Source organism: Balaenoptera physalus (genome assembly GCF_965194825.1).
Source record: "Balaenoptera physalus genome assembly, chromosome: 11".
Classification (NCBI taxonomy): domain Eukaryota; kingdom Metazoa; phylum Chordata; class Mammalia; order Artiodactyla; family Balaenopteridae; genus Balaenoptera; species Balaenoptera physalus.
Window position 1 is genome coordinate 54831564 of NC_138896.1, and position 21999 is coordinate 54853562.

General features: G+C 36.5%; 1 protein-coding gene across 1 annotated transcript in view; it reads left to right on the top strand.

Annotated features, from left to right (window-relative positions):
- The window catches only part of ZCWPW2 (zinc finger CW-type and PWWP domain containing 2), a 141225-nt gene that overhangs the window by 774 nt on the left and 118452 nt on the right, over nt 1-21999 (top strand). The window lies entirely within an intron of this gene.

Sequence of the window (21999 nt, forward strand, 5' to 3'; positions counted from 1 at the left end):
TCCTCCACAGCCCTTTCGAAGTGTTTTGTCAACTAAGGACTTAAATATCGTTGAAGTCAGTGTTCCGTTGGAAGATGTTTTTGCATCGCGTTTTTTTTTCTTAAATTAATTTATTTTATTTATTTATTTTTGGCTGCGTTGGGTCTTCGTTGTTGCATCCGGGCTTTCTCTTGTTGCGGCGAGGGGGGGCAACTCTTCGTTGTGGTGCGCGGGCTTCTCATTGCGGTGGCTTCTCTTGTTGCAGAGCACGGTCTTTAGGTGCGTGGGCTTCAGTAGTTGTGGCATGCAGGCTCAGTAGCTGTGGCTCTTGGGCTGTAGAGTGCAGGCTCAGTAGTTGTGGTGCCCAGGCTTAGTTGCTCCGCGGCATATGGGATCTTCCCGGACCAGGGCTTGAACCCGTGTCCACTGCATTGGCAGGTGGATTCTTAACCACTCTGCCACCAGGGAAGCCCTGCATCGCAGTTCTAATTCATCAACAGTCAGCTCATCAAGGATGGATTCAGCTCTAGGGTTTACTTTAAAATATTTTTCTGTTGTTGTTAAGCCTCTCTTTTTGCTTTAGATTTAAGTGAAAATTCACAGCTGTTATGAACAAAGCACAACTTAAAGTTAACATGACATTTAAAAAATGTTTTAAAATCTATATTAATGTAATCATTTAGAAAGATCCATTCACTTCAGTTTATCAGGCTGGGACATAAGAGCAGTGTTTTTAATATTTTGGACAAGAATCCTTTTTCTGGCTCGGTAATGCACTTTACAGAATAAAAGCAAACCACCGAGAGGTATGTTTTGCCTCGTTTTTGAAGAATGCTAACAAAATCTGTTGAGGCACCCCCAAATCATCAAAAATAAAATGATAATCTGGTTTCTGATTTGTTGATCTGGAAATGTTGAATCTTTACTCACAATTTAGAATAATTTGAGACTTGTTGAAAAAGAAGGGAAATTCATTTTTATCTTTTGTCTCTGAGTAAATAAGATGACTTAGCTCAGTATTTTACTATATGTGATCAGTCTGTTTTTGTTTTAAAATACACACTTCCCTATTATAATAATGAAAAAAAGTGGGTCTTATTAACAGAACAATTTGCTTGTTCAGAATGCATAAGCTTATCAATTTAGTCAAGTAAAACATCCTCATTTTTTTTTTTTAATTTTTATTTATTTATTTATTTATTTATTTTTGACTGTGTTGGGTCTTTGTTTCTGTGCGAGGGCTTTCTCTAGTTGTGGCAAGCGGGGGCCCCTCTTCATCGCGGTGCACGGGCCTCTCACTATCGCGGCCTCTCTTTTTGCAGAGCACAGGCTCCAGACGCGCAGGCTCAGTAATTGTGGCTCACGGGCCTAGTTGTTCCACGGCATGTGGGATCTTCCCAGACCAGGGCTCGAACCCGTGTCCCCTACATTGGCAGGCAGATCCTCAACCACTGCGCCACCAGGGAAGCCCCCCATCCTAATTTTTTTTGTCAGGGAATGGGGGCGGGGAGAGTGGTACGCCCGGTAGGTTATGACAAAATGTAATCCAGCTATTTGTTAAATTGAGCTGGAAATGGTCACTTTCTATCCACCTATGCATCCGCTTTAATTAATTTTAGCAAATAAATTATTAAAGAAAACTTGCCACACTTATGCTTTGTTATAAGCATAAGTTGAAGTTTTATTACAATCTTGCTGTAAGGAAAAAAACCTCCGATAAGTCAAATGAAAGATACAGTCTTAGCAGGGACATTTTATGGGAAAAGAAAATGGTTAGATAATTATCATTAAAGTAGATAACAGAAAAAAAGGAATTTGGGGGTCCTTAGACTCTTAACTAATAGTCAACTGCTTAGGTGAGTGGATGGTTTTCCAGAGCAAATCTTAATTCCATTAAAGTTTATTGGAAGGTTGCTTAGGCTTTTTTTTCAGGAATGTTCATTTCACCGCAAGAGAGGAGTTGTGAATTACAGTCATCCAAAAAAACATCTGTACCGGCCAGGTTTGGGACAATTTTTTTTAAACCATTATTACATCTTCTATAACTACAAATGCAGTCTGAAATTTTCAAAACGATTCAGGTCTTTATAAACATATATTTGACACAAGGCACTTTTTAAAAAGTCCTGTTTTACAGGTTGTAATAAACAAAAAAATAGGTAACACAAGAGATTCTCCCCCACCTCGTCCCACCTTCTCCCATCCTCTCACCAAGGTCCTGATATTTTTCATCAGGAGCTGCTCCTGAAGGATAGAGTGAGGACTGGCTTCAATGAGGTTCCCTTCTTCCCTGGGGTAGGTTGGATTTCAAAGCAATATCTGAACAAAGAATATGGGTCCTGGCACAACTCTTGACTGTGGTTCAGCCTCCTTCTCCTGTTTTTAGGCAATTGTGCATCTTTCGAGCTGCTTCAAATCTTATTTTTTTGTTTAATTAGGCACTATGTTAAAACAACGAAAAAAAGTGCTGTTGTGTTTTGTTTTTTTAATGGGAGCTATATATTTCTAAGCTGTGACGAATATTTACTGTTAGAGGAAAGAGAATACACCTTTTGAGGAAAATTTGTAAAGCGAATTTTGGGTTAGTGATTTAAATTTTATATTAGTTTAATTTGATTAAATCATACCATCATAGGGATCATGTTTTCTGTGTCTCTGCCCTGTGTTTTGTGAGTACTGTGAATGTGTGGCTCTGCAGTGTCAGCAGAACAGAATTAAGATGTCAAAACCTTTAAGTTGAAATAGCAATGTCACTTTTCATATTAAAATCAGCTTCAATGTCATTTCATCCATTAATGTCTTAGAAGCATTCTTCCTCTCTTCTCCCCCACCTATCACATGTCCAGGTTAAAAGCCTTAGGGTAAGGGAATGGTTTCAGTGGCAGAGATACAAAACAGTTTCAAAAATACTACCAATAGTGAAAAATCTGGTATCTGAGCCTACATAGTCTGTTTTCCTTCTTTCCTCTCATACCTCATTGCTCATACCGCTACCCCCCCCACCAAAATACATGCACATACATACACAGAATGTCGTGAATTGCAGAATCAGAGTTCATGATTTCTGTTACACTATGTGTATCTGAATCTGTGAGTATGCCTGAAGCAGCAGGCAAACTGGGCGTCATGGATCCCTAACCCTTAACCTTGGAAAGTACATGAAGGCTTTCCAGGGGGTTATGTAAATGATCGTTTAGGGTTATTAATTTTCACGCTGTTTACTTGCATGTTTCTTTCCTTTGATCTGCCTCAGAGTGTGCCTAAACCAGGGCAGCTTTCCTCTTTCCTCTTTTGTAATTGTCCATTTCCCACTCTACAATTAAAGCAATACCTTTAATCTGACCTAAGTCTTGTTTAGAAAGTAAATGATTCTAATAACTGGGTAGCTAATTGTTTCACAAGAGTAGTAATTTCCAATGGGTTTTGAAAATGCTTCAGAAGAACTCAATTGAGTTGTCAGCTGATCATTAAAAATAATTTTATGACATACCCCATGTGATTTTTGGTACATAGCTTAGTAGTTCAGAAGAATGATTATTGATATAACCAGAAATCCTTCTGCTCCCAAATATTTGGAATGGAAGAACACAAAATATAAGAATAGGATCAGCTTGAACCCTGTTTCTTTCTAACAACAAATAATATTCATTCTGGATACATGACCTAAATGGGGGGCGAAGGTGCTATCCATTTCTGTATGAGATGCATTTCCAATAAAAGCTGACTTACAGTATTTTATAATGATCATAATTTGTATTGAGTTTCTCATTTGATCAGTAGTGCTCTAGTAAATTAATGATAACACAATACTGATGACAATTTTTATAATTTATGTTCTCAGGAATTTTAAAATATACTCTTTTGTGTAGAGAAATATGATCAATTTAAAGTATTTTCAAGCACTAAAATATGTTGTGATAAGCTTGTGTGGGGGAAGTGAGATAATATGAAATCAAGGAGAAAAGGAATAATATCAGTTTCCTACCTGTGGAAGGAGATCTTATTCATGTGCTTTTCAAATGGATGGGTTGATAGTAGATATCAAATTACTATGGCATTTACATTCCATTTATAAAAGGGATATATCCTACTGTCTCTAGCAGCTAGCCTTGTCCTGGACAGGCAGTCTGTGCTTCATAATAACTTTTTGACTTAAAATGTTTGCAGTCAGTAGGAATTAGCTTCTTACAGCTTTCATTTTTTAAAAAATAAACATGAATGTCATAACTGTATGCATAGAAACTAAATGCAGTGACTTTCTTTTGGAAACATACGTAGGTGAAGAAAAATTTAATAGTCTTAGAAAGCTTTTGATGTAAGGAGTAGGGAGAAGAAATATGAGAAGAGCTAACAGAAGACCAGCAGCAGAGACCCCAGGATGGTGTTGGAAGATTGTACAGAGAAGGAAAAAAGATCCAGTAAGGGAAATTTTACACTTCTTACTAAATGAAGTAAGAGCAATCCTTCTCTGAGTCTTGATACTTACACTCTTACTATCTGAGATATGAATTAATTAGTTTATTCAATACTTAACAAATATTCATTCAGAACTTACCATGTGTCATTGTTTTAGGCACTGAGATGAAACGGGCAAAATAGCTTTTTAATATATGAAGAAGTAAAATCTATCACAGAGAAATCAGTCACATAGTCAAGACCTATGTGAAATTTAACATGATGAGAAATTACTTCCCATTAATGTTTTTTCATGACAGTTTCTATATATGTCTATGAAGAAAATAAACTTTTTCCCCTGTTTAAAATGGGAAGAGAGGAAGAAATAATTCTATTTTGTGACTGTCACATATACACTATAAAAACCAAGAAGATAAAGTAAGCTTTTCAGAGGAAAGACATTTTTATAAAGCTACCAAATAAACAACAATGAAAGGATGACATTAAACTTCAGTAAGATCTATAGAAAGAAATTAAATTAGATTTTTCAAGTAGACTATGTAGCAGAAGAGAGGGAAATTTTCCAAACCCATTTCACAGCTCACATGATATAAAAGTGAAATCATTGACTTTGTAACAGTTGCAAAATTACAGACATAATTTCCAACTGTAGGTTTTTCAGTTGTCTATGAATAGTCAGTTGATTCTTAAAAGTCCAAAAACAAAAAGATGTGTGTTTTTTTTTAATTCACTTATATTTTGTTAATCCTTTTCTCTTGACAGTCATTTTATATCATTCCCTTTTGGCTTTAATAACCCCCCATCCCTCTCATCCCATAGCCAGTCTGTTCACCTGATTTTGTAGATTTTACCGTTTAGCTAATCTTTTGGATCTTTTTCATAGTCTCTACCATGCCACAGTTTCCTATCCATCTATTATAATAGTTTCCTTTAATTAGTTCTAACTTTTTTTTAGTTTCCAAGTCATTCTTTATATGGATAGCTAAATGGTCTTTTAAAAATGTAAATCTTACCATTACGTTTCTCCTCTTAAACTCCTGGAATGACTCCTTAGCTTGTTTTAAATGTCTATTCTTAATCTAGCCTAGCCTATTTTACCACCAGCTTCTATAAACACTGCCAGCTCAGACATTGAGATTGGATATCTTTACTCCTTTATAAGTTTTCATTCAGTTAACCCTGATTATGATTTTAGAATATTTACTTTCTTAGATTATCTTTTGACATCTTTTCTAAATTTAAAAATTCTCAGAGAATTGGGGAACTCCCGAAAAAATTTTCAACATTAGTGTGAGAATTATGGCTCTACTTCTTACTTGTCCTAAAATGATATAACATTTAAAAGAGGATCCTATATCTTCAGATAATGGATATCAGCTTCAGAACATATGAAGCAAAACTAGACAGAACTAGGAGACATGCCCACAATACTGGAAGATTTTAACATGCTTCCCTAACCCATAGAATAAAAAAAAATACATTAAGGAAATAGATGATTGAATAAAATTATTAGCATCACACTCATTAGGATGGCTATTATCAGAAATAAAACCAAAATGGAAAATATTTATCTTAAAATTAATATGGAATCTCAAGGGAACTTAAATCGTCAAAACATCTTGAGAAAGAAGAACAAAGCTGGAGGCTTCCCATTTGCTGACCTCAAAACATATTACAAAGCTGCAGAATCAAAACATGGTACTGGTGTAAAGACATACATATAGACCAATGGAATAGAATGGAGAGCACAAAAAGATCCTCACATATATGATTTTCAACAGATGTGCCAAGACCATCCCATGGGGAAATGTGGTTGGGAAAACTGAATATTCGTATGCAAAACAATGAAGTTTGACCCTTACCTCACACTGTAAAAATTAAATCAAAATCGATCAAAGACCTAAATGTAACAGCTAAAACTATAACACATTTAGAAGAAAAATAGGGGGAGGGCTTCATGACGTTAGATTTGGCAGTTTCTTGGATGTGACACCAAAAGCATAGGCAACAAAAGAAAAAATGGGTAACTAAAGGTCTCTAAATTAATCACTAATAAAATATTAAAAAATCATTATCTAGTGACTCCAATATTGGACAAATACTGTGATCTTTACTCTGAATTTCATTAGAATTGTCTAAATTCATAATTGAAGAGTAAATAAAGAATATAATTTTAGGGACTTCCCTGGTGATCCAGTGGTTAAGAATCTGCCTTCCAATGCAGGGGACGCAGGTTCAATCCCTGGTTGGGGAACTAAGACCCCACATGCCGCAGGGCAACTAAGCCTGTGCGCTCTAGAGCCCGCATGCCGCAACTACTGAGCCTGCGTGCCTGGAGCCTGCACGCCACAACTAGAGAGCCTGCACACCACAATGAAAGATACTGCGTGCCACAACTAAGACCCAATGCAGACAAATAAACATTTAAAAATTTTTTAAAAAAGAATATAATTTTAGCTTCAAAACTAAAATAATGCCTATGCTTAAATAGTGTAGACATTTAATGATATGAGGAAATGTTCACAATATGTTGTTAAGAAAGCAAATTGTTGAGTTCTGTTTGAGGTTACAGACTGATTTATTTATATCTTTTCCTTCCATTAAGATTGGAGTTAAAGAGTAAAAAATACATACACATAACAGAAAAAGAAAGAGGTGGGGAGTCATCAGAGGACAAAGGATTTCAACAAATACACTGAGAGAAACCAGGTATGAACCTCTCAGGAAATGAAGTGGAACCCAGGAAGCTTTAGCACAGAATATACTGGAGAAGAGTCCACAGTGGAGATAGGAATCAACCCTCCCAGAAGGATCATGATGAGGCCCTGAAGGCCCTAAATGAAAGATGGAGAATGGATATGACATTTTTGGAAGTCTTTCATGAAACTAATTTGCTTTTTTATCTTCCCCATCTCATGCACAAAGACAAGCCATCCAGGCTCTCCTCTCAGAACAAAAGCGGAGAGGACCCTCTCCAAAGAAATTGAAAAGAAAATTAGACAAAGTGGGAAAAGCCTTTAGTTTGTTTCTTTCCAGGGTAGGAATTCCAACTTATTCCTGTTCTCAGTGTGTTATGCTTACTTTGCAATTTTAGATGTGATATGTAGAAGAAGCATACTCTTAGTTTTACATTATGCAATTTAAGTTCATTCCATTTTCACATTCTCATTTTAAAACTATTGATAGATTCCTTTTCTTAACATTTGTGTAGTGACTTTTGAAACATTAATTATATAATTACTAGAACCCAGAGTAAAAAAGTTATCACTCTTTTTTTAATTAGAATTATGCCACATTTCTGAAATGAGGAAAATAACTGACAATATATAAATAATATAATATATAAATTATTTTGAATGGCAAGTTGAAATTCTCTAATTAAATTAGCGTCAGATTCTGTTTCCATGTCTTGTGATTTAAAGGACATGGTCAACTTAATTGAAGACTATTCTTCTGCAATATTAGTGGAAGAAATTTTACTTTTAAGCAAATCAGTTGTGTGACTTACATGACAATATAGCTTAGATAAAGGTCAATTGAGAATGGGCACATGTAGGGAGAAATAACTAAGCTGCTCTGAAATTAATACTCTCCTTGTTCAACCTACTGATATAATTCTAATCTTTTTATAACAGTATTGCATTTGGTAGCCACCCTGAAGAACTTAATTATTCTTGTTCGATCTGTTGTTTTATTCTCACGAGTCTCAATATACTGAATAATACAAAATACTGGGATTCTTGCAGCCATCCAATATAGACATAAAGCGTATAAACTGATTACTAAGGTTTAAAGTTGGCATTTAGCACAATTTATCAGATTTCTACTTACTTGTTAACTTTTTCCTGGAAACAGTTTAAAGCTGCAAAAGATACCATCCTTTAAATATGCCAGTAAGCTGTTTCTTTCCATTCTATCAATACTTTGATTTCTTATTTTGGGTGAAATCCATCAGTTATCCTCATGATTAAAACAAAAAAAGAAAAGAAAATATTAAGCATCTTGGAGCATTTATTGAGCTAGAAGCTACCCAGCAGTATCTGCATAAAGTAGTCCCTGAATGATAAAGATAAATTACAACTTTGCACAGATAATAGGCTCTTAAATTCCTGTCGAATTGTTAAATATAATCTAAGGTTGACATACAGGCACAAATTGGTTAATTAGGTATGAATGAACAGCAAATTTTAAATTTACATTATAGAGAAGATTAAGGATAAATGCATTTTAAGTTTAGAAGCAAACTACCTAATCATTTGTTAACTTGAGCACTTGAGAAAAATCATGAAGGAAAGACAAAATAGAGTGCTCTCATTATGCACTGGTTTCTGCATATTTTAATTTTCTTATCTAACTATAAATATAAATCATTTAAAAGCAGTCTAGAAAGGAAGTCAAACACTTATTATATGTATTTAGTGTACCAGCACTGAAATGGGTTTTTTTATATGCTGTTTCATTTCATCATTAAAACCATTCTATGAATTATACTATTATTACTATCAACATGTACAGATGATAAAATGATAGATTATTTAACTGGTTTGCCTTGATTTAAAAATCTCATAGGAAGGAGCCAAAATTTAAATCCAGAGCTACGAATGATATTCAACTGATACGCACACAGCCATACTAGTTTTTAAATAATTTGAATATCGGTACTATCTAGGACAGCCTTAACACTGAAGTTCATATTATTTTCATTATTTCATAATAGAAATATTCACTCAGTGCTTCTCTTTGGCAAGTATTCTTTTAAGTGCTAGGGATACAGTGGTTAACAAGATAGATTGACTTGCCAGTGGATTTTCCTTGTCTTGTAGAGGACCTCATTAAATAAACTATAATACAATGTGTTGAGCAGCATGGAGAGGGGGTAGAGATTGCTGGGGGCACACGGTAGGGGCATTGACTCTTACTCAGTAATTTTTCAGATTGGCTTAGACATCACCTCTTCTCAGTAGCCTAACAAACCACCTACCTGGAAGTCTCAGGTGTGCCCCATACACTTCCAAATCATTTTGCATTGGTCTCATAATAGCACTTAATGTTACTTGAGGAGAGGAATTTTGTCTTTCCTTTAGCATTGTCTGGCTCATAGCAAACCCGCAAGAAGTATTTTAGAACAAAGAAAATAGAATTGAGGTCTGAAACAGCAGCAAGGAAGTGAGAGAACAGTTTTAGATAAGCTTTTAGGTATTGAGGTGGGAAATGACAGAGATAATCCTTGTAATGTAGGAGGAAAGTTTATCTTTTGAGAATGAGGAGAATGGTCTGAGATTTAAAAAGGTTTAGAATAATCACTGAAGAATTGCAAGAAGAAAGAGAATACATAAAAAGGATAGCCTTAAAGATGTGCTGAGGGCTCATCTGAGGTTGAAGTCTCTGAATTTGTAGTGGTACCAATAGGCATGACTACATAATATCCTCCAAGAATCAGCAGCTCAGATTCAAGACCTCGACGACCAAGGTTGTATTCCTTTGTTTTTAAATTAAATTAAATTATTTTTTATATAGCACATTCTTATTAGTATCTATTTTATACATATTAGCATATATATGTCAATCCCAATCTCCCAATTCACCGCACCACCACCAACCCCCTGCTTTCCCACCTTGGTGTCCATATGTTTGTTCCCTACATCTGTGTCTCTATTTCTGCCTTGCATACCGGTTCATCTGTACCATTTTTCTAGATTCCACATATATGTGTTAATATACGATATTTGTTACTCTCTTTCTGACTTCACTCTAGGTCCACTCTAGGTCCACGACAGTCTCTAGGTCCATCCATGTCTCCACAAATGTCCCAATTTCGTTCCTTTTTACGGCTGACTAATATTCCATTATATATATGTACCACATCTTCTTTATCCATTCATCTGTCGATGGGCATTTAGGTTGATTCCATGACCTGGTTATTGTAAATAGTGCTGCAATGAATTGGGGTGCATGTGTTTTTTTTGTTTTCTCTTATCTTTATTTTTTTTTAATATCTTTTTTGCAGTATAATTGCTTTACAATGTTGTGTTAGTTTCTGCTGTATAACAAAGTGAATCAGCTATACGTATACATATATCCCCATATCCCCTGCCTCTTGCGTCTCCCTCCCTCCCTCCCTATTCCACCCCTCCAGGTGGTCACAAAGCACCGAGCTGATCTCCCTGTGCTATGCAGCTGCTTCCCGCTAGCTATCTATTTTACATTTGGTAGTGTATATATGTCAGTGCTACTCTCTCACTTCGTCCCAGCTTACCCTTCCCCCTCCCCGTGTCCTCAAGTCCATTCTCTACGTCTGCATCTTTATTCCTGCCCTACCCCTAGGTTCATCAGAAACTTTTTTTTTTTTTTAAGATTCCATATATATGTGTTAGCATACAGTATTTGTTTTTCTCTTTCTGACTTACTTCACTCAGTATGACAGACTCCAGGTCCATCCACCTCACTACAAATAACTCAATTTTGTTTCTTTTTATGGTTGAGTAATATTCCATTGTATATATGTGCCACATCTTCTTTATCCATTCATCTGTCGATGGACACTTAGGTTGCTTCCATGTCCTGGCTATTATAAATAGTGCTGCAATGAATATTGTGGTACTTGACTCTTTTTGGATTATGGTTTTCTCAGGGTATATGCCCAGTAGTGGGATTGCTGGGTTGTATGGTAGTTCTATTTTTAGTTTTTTAAGGAGCCTCCATACTGTTCTCCACAGTGGCTGTATCAATTTACATTCCCACCAACAGTGCAAGAGGGTTCCCTTTTCTCCACACCCTCTCCGGCATTTATTGTTTGTAGATTTTTTGGTGATGGCTACTCTGACCTGTGTGAGGTGATACCTCATTGTTGTTTTGGTTTGCATTTCTCTGATGATTAGTGATGTTGAACATCCTTTCATGTGTTTGTTGGCAATCTGTATATCTTCTTTGGAGAAATGTCTATTTAGGTCTTCTGCCCATTTTTGGATTGGGTTGTTTGTTTTTTTGATATTGAGCTGCATGAGCTGCTTGTATATTTTGGCGATTAATCCTTTGTCAGTTGCTTCGTTTGCAAATATTTTCTCCCATTCTGAGGGTTGTCTTTTGGTCTTGTTTATGGTTTCCTTTGCTGTGCAAAAGCTTTTAAGTTTCATTAGGTCCCATTTGTTTTTGTTTTTATTTCCATTTCTCTAGGAGGTGGGTCAAAAAGGATCTTTCTGTGATTTATGTCATTGTCTTTTTGTCTTGTTTATGGTGTCCTTTGCTGTGCAAAAGCTTTTAAGTTTCATTAGGTCCCATTTGTTTATTTTTGTTTTTATTTCCATTTCTCTAGGAGGTGGGTCAAAAAGGATCTTTCTGTGATTTATGTCAAAGAGTGTTCTTCGTATGTTTTCCTCTAAGAGTTTGATAGTGTCTGGCCTTACATTTAGGTCTTTAATCCATTTAGAGTTTATTTTTATGCATGGTGTTAGGGAGTGTTCTAATTTCATTCTTTTACATGTAGCTGTCCAGTTTTCCCAGCACCACTTATTGAAGAGGGTGTCTTTTCTCCATTGTATATTCTTGCCTCCTTTATCAAAGATAAGATGATCATATGTGTGTGGGTTTGTCTCTGGGCTTTCTGTCCTGTTCCATTGATCTATATTTCTGTTTTTGTGCCAGTACCATGCTGTCTTGATTACTGTAGCTTTGTGGTATAGTCTGAAGTCAGGAAGCCTGATTCCTCCAACTCCGTTTTTCTTTCTCAAACTTGCTTTGACTATTCGGGGTCTTTTGTGTTTCCATACAGATTGTGAAATTTTTTTGTTCTAGTTCTGTGAAAAATGCCATTGGTAGTTTAATAGGGATTGCATTGAACCTGTAGATTGCTTTGGGTAGTATAGTCATTTTTACAGTGTTGATTCTTACCATCTAAGAATATGGTCTATCTCTCCATCTGTTTGTATCATCTTTAATTTCTTTCATCGGTGTCTTATAGTTTTTTGCATACAGGTTTTTGTCTCCCTAGGTAGGTTTATTCCTAGGTAGTTTATTCTTTTTGTTGCAATGGTAAATGGGAGTGTTTCCTTAATTTCACTTCCAGATTTTTCATCATTAGTGTATAGGAATGTGAGAGATTTCTGTGCATTAATTTTGTATCCTGCTACTTTATCAAATTCATCTATTAGCTCTGGTAGTTTTCTGGTGGCATCTTTAAGATTCTCTATGTATAGTATCATGGCATCTGCAAACAGTGACAGTTTTACTTCTTCTTTTCTGATTTGGATTCCCTTCATTTATTTTTCTTATCTGATTGCTGTGGCTAAAACTTCCAAAACTAGGTTGAATAACAGTGGTGAGAGTGGGCATCCTTGTTTTGTTTCTGATTTTAGAGGAAATGGTTTCAGTTCTTCACCATTGAGAACAGTGTTGGCTGTGGGTTTGTCATATATGGCCCTTATTATGTTGAGGTAAGTTCCCTCTATGCCTACTTTCTGGAGAGTTTTTATCATAAATGGCTGTTGAATTTTGTCAGAAGCTTTTTCTGCATCTATTGAGATGATCATATGGTCGTTAACCTTCAGTTTGTTAATATGGTTTATCACATTGATTGATTTGCGTATACTGAAGAATCCTTGCATTTCTGGGATAAACCCCACTTGATCATGATGAGTGATCCTTCCAACGTCCTGTTGGATTCTGTTTGCTAGTATTTTGTTAAGTATTTTTGCATCTATGTTCATCAGTGATATTGGCCTGTAGTTTTCTTTTTTTGTGACGTCTTTGTCTGCTTTTGGTATTAAGGTGATGGTGGCCTTGTAGAATGAAATTAGGAGTGTTCCTCCCTCTGCTATATTTTGGAAGAGTTTGAGAAGTATACGTGTTAGCTCTTCTCTAAATGTTTGATAGTCTTCACGTGGGAAGCCTCTGGTCCTGGGCATTTGTTTGTTGGAAGATTTTTAATCACAGTTTCAATTTCAGTGCTTGGGATTGGTCTCTTTATGTTTTCTGTTTCTTCCTGGTTCAGTCTTGGAAGGTTGTGCTTTTCTAAGAATTCGTCCATTTCTTCCAGGTTGTCCATTTTATTGGCATATAGTTGCTTGTAGGAATCCCTCATGAATCTTTGTGTTTCTGCAGTGTCAGTTGTTACTTCTCTTTTTTCATTTCTAATTCTGTTGATTTGAGTCTTCTCCCTTCTTTTCTTGATGAGTCTGGCTAATGGTTTATCAATTTTGTTTATCTTCTCAAAGACCCAGGTTTTATTTTTAGTTTTATTGATCTTTGCTATCATTTCCTTCATTTCTTTTTTATTTATTTCTGATCTGATCTTTATGATTTCTTTCCTTCTGCTAACTTTGGGGGTTTTTTGTTCTTCTTTCTGTAATTTCTTTAGGTGTAAGGTTAGGTTGTTTATTTGAGATTTTTCTTGTTTCTTGAGGTAGGATTTTATTGCTATAAACTTCCCTCTTAGAACTGCTTTTGCTGCATCACATTGGTTTTGGGTCATTGTGTTTTCATTGTCATTTGTTTCTATGTATTCTTGATTTCCTCTCTGATTTCTTCAGTGATCTCTTGATTATTTAGTAGCATATTATTTAGCCTCCATGTGTTTGTATTTTTTACATTTTTTTTCTTGTAATTGGTATCTAGTCTCATAGCACTGTGGTCAGAAAAGGTACTTGATACAATTTCAGTTTTTTAAAATTTACCAAGGCTTGATTTGTGACCCAAGATATGATCTATCCTGGAGAATGTTCCTTGAGCACTTGAGAAAAAAGATTATTCTGTTGTTTTTGGATGGAATGCCCTATAAATATCAATTAAATCCATCTTGTTTAATGTATCATTTAAACTTCTGTTTTCTTACTTATTTTCATTTTGGATGATCTGTCCATTGGTGAAAGTGGGGTGTTAAAGTCCCCGAATATTATTGTGTTACTGTCGATTTCCCTTTTATGGCTATTAGCATTTGCCTTATGTATTGAGGTGCTCCTATGTTGGGTGCATAAATATTTACAATTGTTATATCTTCTTCTTGGATTGATCCCTTGATCATTATGTAGTGTCCTTCTTTGTCTCTTGTAATAGTCTTTATTTTAAAGTCTGTCTTTTCTGATATGAGAATTGCTACTCCAGCTTTCTTTTGATTTCCATTTGCATGGAATATCTTTTTCTTTTAGTCTGTATTTGTCCCTAGGTCTGAAGTGGGTCTCTTGTAGACAGCATATATATGGGTCTTGTTTTTATATCCATTTAGCCAGTCTTTGTTGGAACATTTAATCCATTTACGTTTAAGATAATTATCAATATGTCTGTTCCTATTACCATTTTCTTAATTGTTTTGGGTTTGTTTTTGTAGGTCCTTCTCTTGTGTTTCCGTCTCTTGTGTTTCCTACCTAGAGAAGTTCCTTTAGCATTTGTTGTAAAGCTGGTTTTCCTTCTATTGTGTTTCCTACCTAGAGAAGTTCCTTTAGCATTTGTTGTAAAGCTGGTTTGGTGGTGCTGAATTCTCTTAGCTTTTGCTTGTTTGTAAAGGTTTTAATTTCTCCATCGAATCTGAATGAGATCCTTGCTGGGTAGAATAATTTTGGTTGTAGGTTTTCCCTTTCATGTCTTTTAATATATCCTTCCACTCCTTTCTGGCTTGCAGTTTCTGCTGAGAGATCAGCTGTCAACCTTATGGGGATTCCCTTGTATGTTATTTGTTGTTTTTTCCTTGCTGCTTTTAATATTTTTTGTTTGTATTTAATTTTTGATAGTTTGATTAATACGTGTCTTGGTGTGTTTCTCCTTGGATTTATCCTGTATGGGACCCTCTGTGCTTCCTGGACTTCCTTTCCCATGTTAGGGAAGTTTTCAACAATAATCTCCTCAAATATTTTCTCAGACCTTTTCTTTTTCTCTTCTTCTTCTGGGACCCCTTAATTCGAATGTTGGTGCGTTTAATGTTGTCCCAGAAATCTCTGAGACTGTCTTCAATTCTTTTCGTTTTTTTTGTTTATTCTGCTCTGTGGCAGTTATTTCCACTATTTTATTTTCCAGGTCACTTATCCGTTCTCTGCCTCAGTTATTCTGCTATTGTTTTCTTTTAGAGAATTTTTAATTTCATTTATTGTGTTCTTCATCATTGTTTGTTTGCTCTTTAGTTCTTTGAGGTCCTTGTTAAACGTTTCTTGTATTTTCTCTATTCTATTTGCAAGATTTTGTATCATCTTTACTATCATTACTGTGAATTCTTTTTCAGGTAGACTGTCTATTTCCTCTTCATTTGTTTGGTCTGGTGGGTTTTTACCTTGCTCCTTCATCTGCTACATATTTCTCTGTCTTCCCATTTTGCTTAACTTACTGTGTTTGGGGTCTACTTTTCGCAGCCTGCAGGTTCGTCGTTCCCTTTGTTTTTGGTGTCTGCCCACAGTGGGTATGGTTGGTTCAGTGGGTTGTGTAGGCTTCCTGGCGGAGGGGACTGATGCCTGTGTTCTAGTTGGTGAGGCTGGATCCTGTCTTTCTGGTGGACAGGGCTGCGTCCAGTGGTGTGTTCCGGGATGTCTGTGAACTTAGTATGATTTTAGGTAGCCTCTCTGCTAATAGGTAGAGTTGTGTTCCTGTCTTGCTAGTTGTTTGACATGGGGTGTCCAGCACTGGAGCTTGCTGGTCATTGTATGGAACTGGGTCTTAGCATTGAGATGGAGATCTGTGGCAGAGCTCTCATTGATTGATATTACATGGGGCTGGGAGGTCTCTGGTGGTCCAATGTTCTGAACTCGGCTCTCCCACCTCAGAGGCTCAGGTGTGACAGCAGGCCAGAGCACCAGGACCCTGTCAGTCACACAGGTCAGAAGAAAAGGGAGAAAAAAATTTAAAAAATTAAAAAATATTAAGAAAGGGAGAGCAACCAAACTGATAAACAAATTCACCATTGACAACAAGCAGTAAAAACTATACTAAGATAAACATAAAAATCAGAAACAAGTCAGTTGCAGACAGCAAACCCCTCACCTACAGTTGCTCCCAACATCCACCACCTCAATTTTGGGTTGATTCGTTGTCTATTCTGGTATTCCACAGATGCCGGGTACCTCAGGTTTATTGTGGGGATTTAATTCGCTGCTCCTGAGGCTGCATGGAGAAATTTCCCTTTCTCTTCCTTGTTCTCACAGCTCCTGGGGTACAGCTTTGGTTTTGGCCCTGCCTCTGCATGTAGGTTGTCCTTAGGCTTCTGTTCCCACCTGGACAGGATGGGGTTAAAGCAGTGGCTGATTAGGGGCTCTGGGTCACTCATGCCAGGGCGAAGGGAGGGGTATGGTAGTTATAATTGGAATGGCGGGCAAGTCTGTGGCGGCAGAGGCTGGCGTGACGTTGCAACAGCCTGAGGCACCCCATGTGTTCTCCCAGGGAAGTTGTCCCTGGATCACAGGATCCTGACAGTGGTGTGTTGCACAGGCTCCTGGGGTGGGGCGTGTGGATAGTGACCTGTGCTTGCACACAGGATTCTCGGTGGCTACAGCAGCAGCATTAGTGTTTCATGCCTGTCTCTGGGGTCTGAGCTGATAGCTGCGGCTCGTTCCCATCTCTGGAGCTTGTTTAGGCAGTGTTCTGCCTTCTGTGGGCAGACAGGGAAGGAATCCACTCTCCTCTTGCACCCCGAAACAGTGGTCTCTTGCCTTAGGCAGGTCCAAAGTTTTTCTGGACTCCCTCCCGGCCAGCTGTGGCGCACTAGCCCCCTTCAGGCTGTGTTCATGCAGCCAACCCCAGTCCTCTCCCTGGGATCTGACCTCCTCCACCATCTTGAAGGTCCTCCGCATGTGTCTTTTTGAATTATGGTTTTCTCTGGGTGTATGCCCAGTAGTAGGATTGCTGGGTCATATGGTAATTCTATTTTTAGTGTTTTAAGGAACCTCCATACTGTTCTCCATAGTGGCTGTATCAATTTACATTCCCACCAACAGTGCAAGGAGGTTCCCTCTTCTCCACACTCTCTCCAGCATTTGTTGTTTGTAGATTTTCAGATGATGCCCATTCTAACTGGTGTGAGGTGATACCTCACTGTAGTTTTGATTTGCATTTCTCTAATAATTATTAATGTTGAGCAGCTTTTCATGTGCCTCTTGGCCATCTGTATGTCTTCTTTGGAGAAATGTCTGTTTAGGTTTTCTGCCCATTTTTTGATTGGGTTTTTTGTTTTTTTAATATTGAGCTGCATGAGCTGTTTATATATTTTGGAGATTAATCCTTAAGCCTATATTCTTTAAGAATGTTTCTGGACTCAACTAATTGGAAAGACAACAGATAGTGGTTTAAACAGGTAAAGGTTTATTTCCTCACATATCCAGAAGAGCAGGTAATATAGAATGAGGGTAAGATTCCTAAAGTTAAAAACTGCAACAACAACAACAAAAATAGCAGTTCTAGAATGTTACTATGAGTTCTTTCCTGAATATCAGCAATTGGAAATGGGTTTTCTTTTTTTCTGAAATCTTGTTTTGTACAATAAATGCTTTTTATATTAAAATTGATTGTTGAAATAAAAGTTTAGAAGGAAAATATCTCTCTGTTGTTTCCAAAACCTTTTTTTGTTTTATGCTGAATGTTACACAAATGAACGCTTCAACATCATTAAGGAACCCAGGACATAAAAAGAAATGATAGTATACTTTAAATGGGTGGATTCTGTAGTATGTGAATTATATTTCAAAGCTGTTAAAGCAAAAGAAATGAGGAGAAAAATGGGAACTCCCCCCCTGCCCCCAAACGTAGCAAAACTTAAAGAATAGAAAAATTTGACCATTTGCAGTAAAGAAGATTCTTAGGAAGTAGCTTTCTGGTATTGGGGTAGAGGATAAGGTGAATTGTATTGGATCCTAATCTTCCACCAAAATTATTAGGTAAGTCAAATTCATTTCTTTATACCAGGCTCTGTCTCCTCAACTACCTGCATAATATACATGTCATAACTTGCTCTGATCCCCAGTGCTTTCAAGCTTTCTCTTCTCTTTGCATATCTCTCCTCCCCATTCACAGGAAAGCAAAAACAACTACTCAAAGAGTTACCTAAAATTTTTTCTTCATTTCCTTACTTCATAGTTACAGTTCGGCATGCTCCAATCAGGACTTCATCCCCAGCACTAAACTAACATTGCTCTCAGATCATCAATGACTTCCATGTTTAAATCCAGTGGCAACTTCTCTGTCCTCATGTCTGAAATTCTAAACAACATCTAATGCAATCAACCATTCGGTCTTTCTGGAAACATAAGTGTCACTAACTTTGATCTAGTTACTTAAGCTGAAAACTTAGTCAGTCTTGATCCCTATCTTTCCCTTATTCCCTATAGGCAATACAGCAATGAGTCTTACCTGTTCTACCTCTACAACATGCATGGAATAAGTCCATTTTTCTTCAGAGCCTTATTTCTACCCAGGGCCAAAACATCGTCTCCCTACTCAAATATATTCTTTATACTGTCATATATTTTTAAAATATATACTTTGTTGAACTATACCATATATACAAAAATTATAGATGATGAGCTCAAAAATTATTACAAGTAAATACACTTGTATAACCACATTCAGGTTAAGGATGAATCTCTTCCCCTCACATATTATCTGTCATAGTTGTCTGGACCCTAGAAGAGCATTGCCAGCCCCACAGAAGCTACCTCATGACCCCTCTCAATCACTATACCCCCTTGACCCAAAGCTAACTGCCATTCTAACTTTTAACACCACAAATTAGTTCCACTTGTTTTAAATATATGTATGTATAGATGTATATACACATACATGGTATCATGTAGTGTGTATTCTTATATCTGGCTTCTTTTATTCAGTGTGTTTCTGAGATTCACTCAAGTTTTGTGTCTCAAGAGTTTGTTCATTCTTCTTGCTATGTAGTATTCCACTGTATGAGTATCCCACATTTCATTTTTGTTCTACAGGTTATAAATATTTGAATTGTTTACAGGTTTTGGGTATGAATGTTCTTGTACATACCTTGAGATAGATATAGATATTAGATATAGATATTTGGTATGTATGTACTTAGAAGTATGTTCAAATTTAGTAGATAATGAAAAGCAAATTTGCCAATGATCATACTAATTGGCAACTCAACCAACTGTGTATGAGAGTTCCAGTCTGTTTATATCTTTGCCAACACTTGGCATTGTCTGTCTTTCTAACACTGGCATTGCTTGTGTGTTGTGGTATCTCATTGTAGGTTTAATTTGCATTTCCTTTACAATTCTTTTTTTTTAATTAATTAATTTATTAATTTATTTATTTTTGGCTGTGTTGGGTCTTCGTTTCTGTGCGAGGGCCTTCTCTAGTTGAGGCGAGCGGGGGCCACTCTTCATCGTGGTGCACGGGCCTCTCACTGTCGCGGCCTCTCCCGTTGCGGAGCACAGGCTTCAGACGTGCAGGCTCAGTAGTTGTGGCTCACGGGCCTAGTTGTTCTGCGGCATGTGGGATCCTCCCAGACCAGGGCTCGAACCCGTGTCCCCTGCATTGGACTCCCAACCACTGTGCCACCAGGGAAGCCCCCTCCTTTACAATTCTTAACTTTGAGGACCTTTTCATATTTGTTGGTCATTTAGATTGCCTCTTTTGTGAAGTATCTGTTCAAGTCTGTTGGCTATTTTTCTATTTGGTTCTCTGATTTTTTCCTAATTGATAGTAGATCTGGACAGGAAATCTTCCCTGCACTTATTACCTGTCACACTGGCCTCATTTTTGCCCTTCAGATAGGCCAAAAATTTCCTCTTTTCAAGGCTCTTTATGGACTGTGTCTTCAATTTTCAAGTCTCGGCCCAAATGTCATACATCCATATAAACCTTCCTCGACCAAACCTCCTCCAACACACACACCTTCCTATCGTATCACCCTATATTTCCCTTTAGTATTTATCAATATCTGACATTATTTATTTACTAGTTTGCTTATATATACTGTGTATTTCCCTTCTAACTGGAATGTTAACTCATGCCTGCTGTGTCTCTTTTTATTCACTGGTGTTTCCCTAGCACCTAGAACTTTTGTGCAACATGTGAGAGGGACACAGTAAATTATCTGTTTAAAAAAATGAATGAGTGAAGGAACAAATTAATATCTAGTTTGAGGTATTGTCCATATTGCTATATTTAAAGAAAACCAGATTTATATTCCAAAGGAATATATGTTTTTGTAGGTTAAGGTCAATTTTCTTGAACTAGGAATATTGCTTGACCCTTCTTATATACATTATAATTACATTCCTAGAGACTAAGATTATTGAACCCTTAATTATCTTCATTTTCCAAGGTAACTGTAAAATTAGCCATTATTGGCATATTACCTGATGCAGCTTTACAATTCTAAAATTTACAAGTGTATAAAACATTTTTACAATTTAACTTTTGCAACAAGAAGTTACAATTTATCAAAAACTAAGACTTTGGGTACACAAGTGTTTAAAGAGACAATGGAGATTGAAACGATTTTTATTGAAAATTTATAGTTTGGTGGTTTATTTGGAAACTTGTTTTCATATTTTAAAAGTTCTCTAGAATTTTCAATAACTGATTTTAATTGAAAGTCTGATATATAAGCTGTAATTATGAATAAAATGTATAGAAAAATAATACTAAATCTGATAAATTAGTAGTATTCAAAATTTTCTGCAGTTCGTCACCATTTTGATATATGTAGGTCTGATACTAAATACGTTTTTTCCAAATGTTTATTTCAAAGATAGGTACTGTTATGTTGCTAAAATATCTTTGAGAAATAACTTTTAAATGTTAATTTTGTAATTTTACATTTATATTAGCCCTGAATAGACCACGAAATGGACACTTGTTTACAGTATGAGAGCTGAAGCAAGAAGGCAGAGTGTTACCTTGCAAACACACAGCAAATATTGATATTGGAGGTTACAAATAATTTATAGTGAGTAGGCAAAATTGCAAATATGGAATCTGCAAGTAATGAGGATTGATTGTATAATTATATGAAATAATACAATTTTTAAATTTCCATTTAAAAATTTTGGAAGATAGAGGAGAAAACAGTTCATAATCTTATCACCATAAGACTTTTATTTTCTATATTTTCTTCCAGTTTTTGTCTCTGATATATATGTTTTCAAATATTGCATAGATATCTATTCTTTTTGTCTTCCACCCCAATTTACCTCTGGAAAATCTTCCTCCTCCACTGTATTTTGGGTGGGGTGGTCTCTACATCTTGCTCCAGAGATGGGTATGTGACCTATGCCTAAAAATTAGCATATGATATTCACTAGCTATAGTCACTGGCACTGGGATAGACATATGCCCACTTAGAACCAGTGTGATGCCCTGAGTTTTTTGTGGACTCCTGGAGAAGAGACACTCCTGGAGAAGATACACTCCTTTCACACTGGACTTGAACTTGCTGCCATCTTCTTTCACATGGAACCTAAGACTGAACCTAATGCAGAAGGAGGCAAAGTAGAGAGACTAAGGGAAACCAAGTCCTGATGAAATCAATCCTGAATTAATCAGTTTATTTTTATAAGAATTGTCTATATTTAAGATGTATAACAAGATGTTTTGATGTACATATACATTATGAAATGGTTACTACAGTCAAGCTTATCAACATATCCATCACCTCGCATAGTTGCC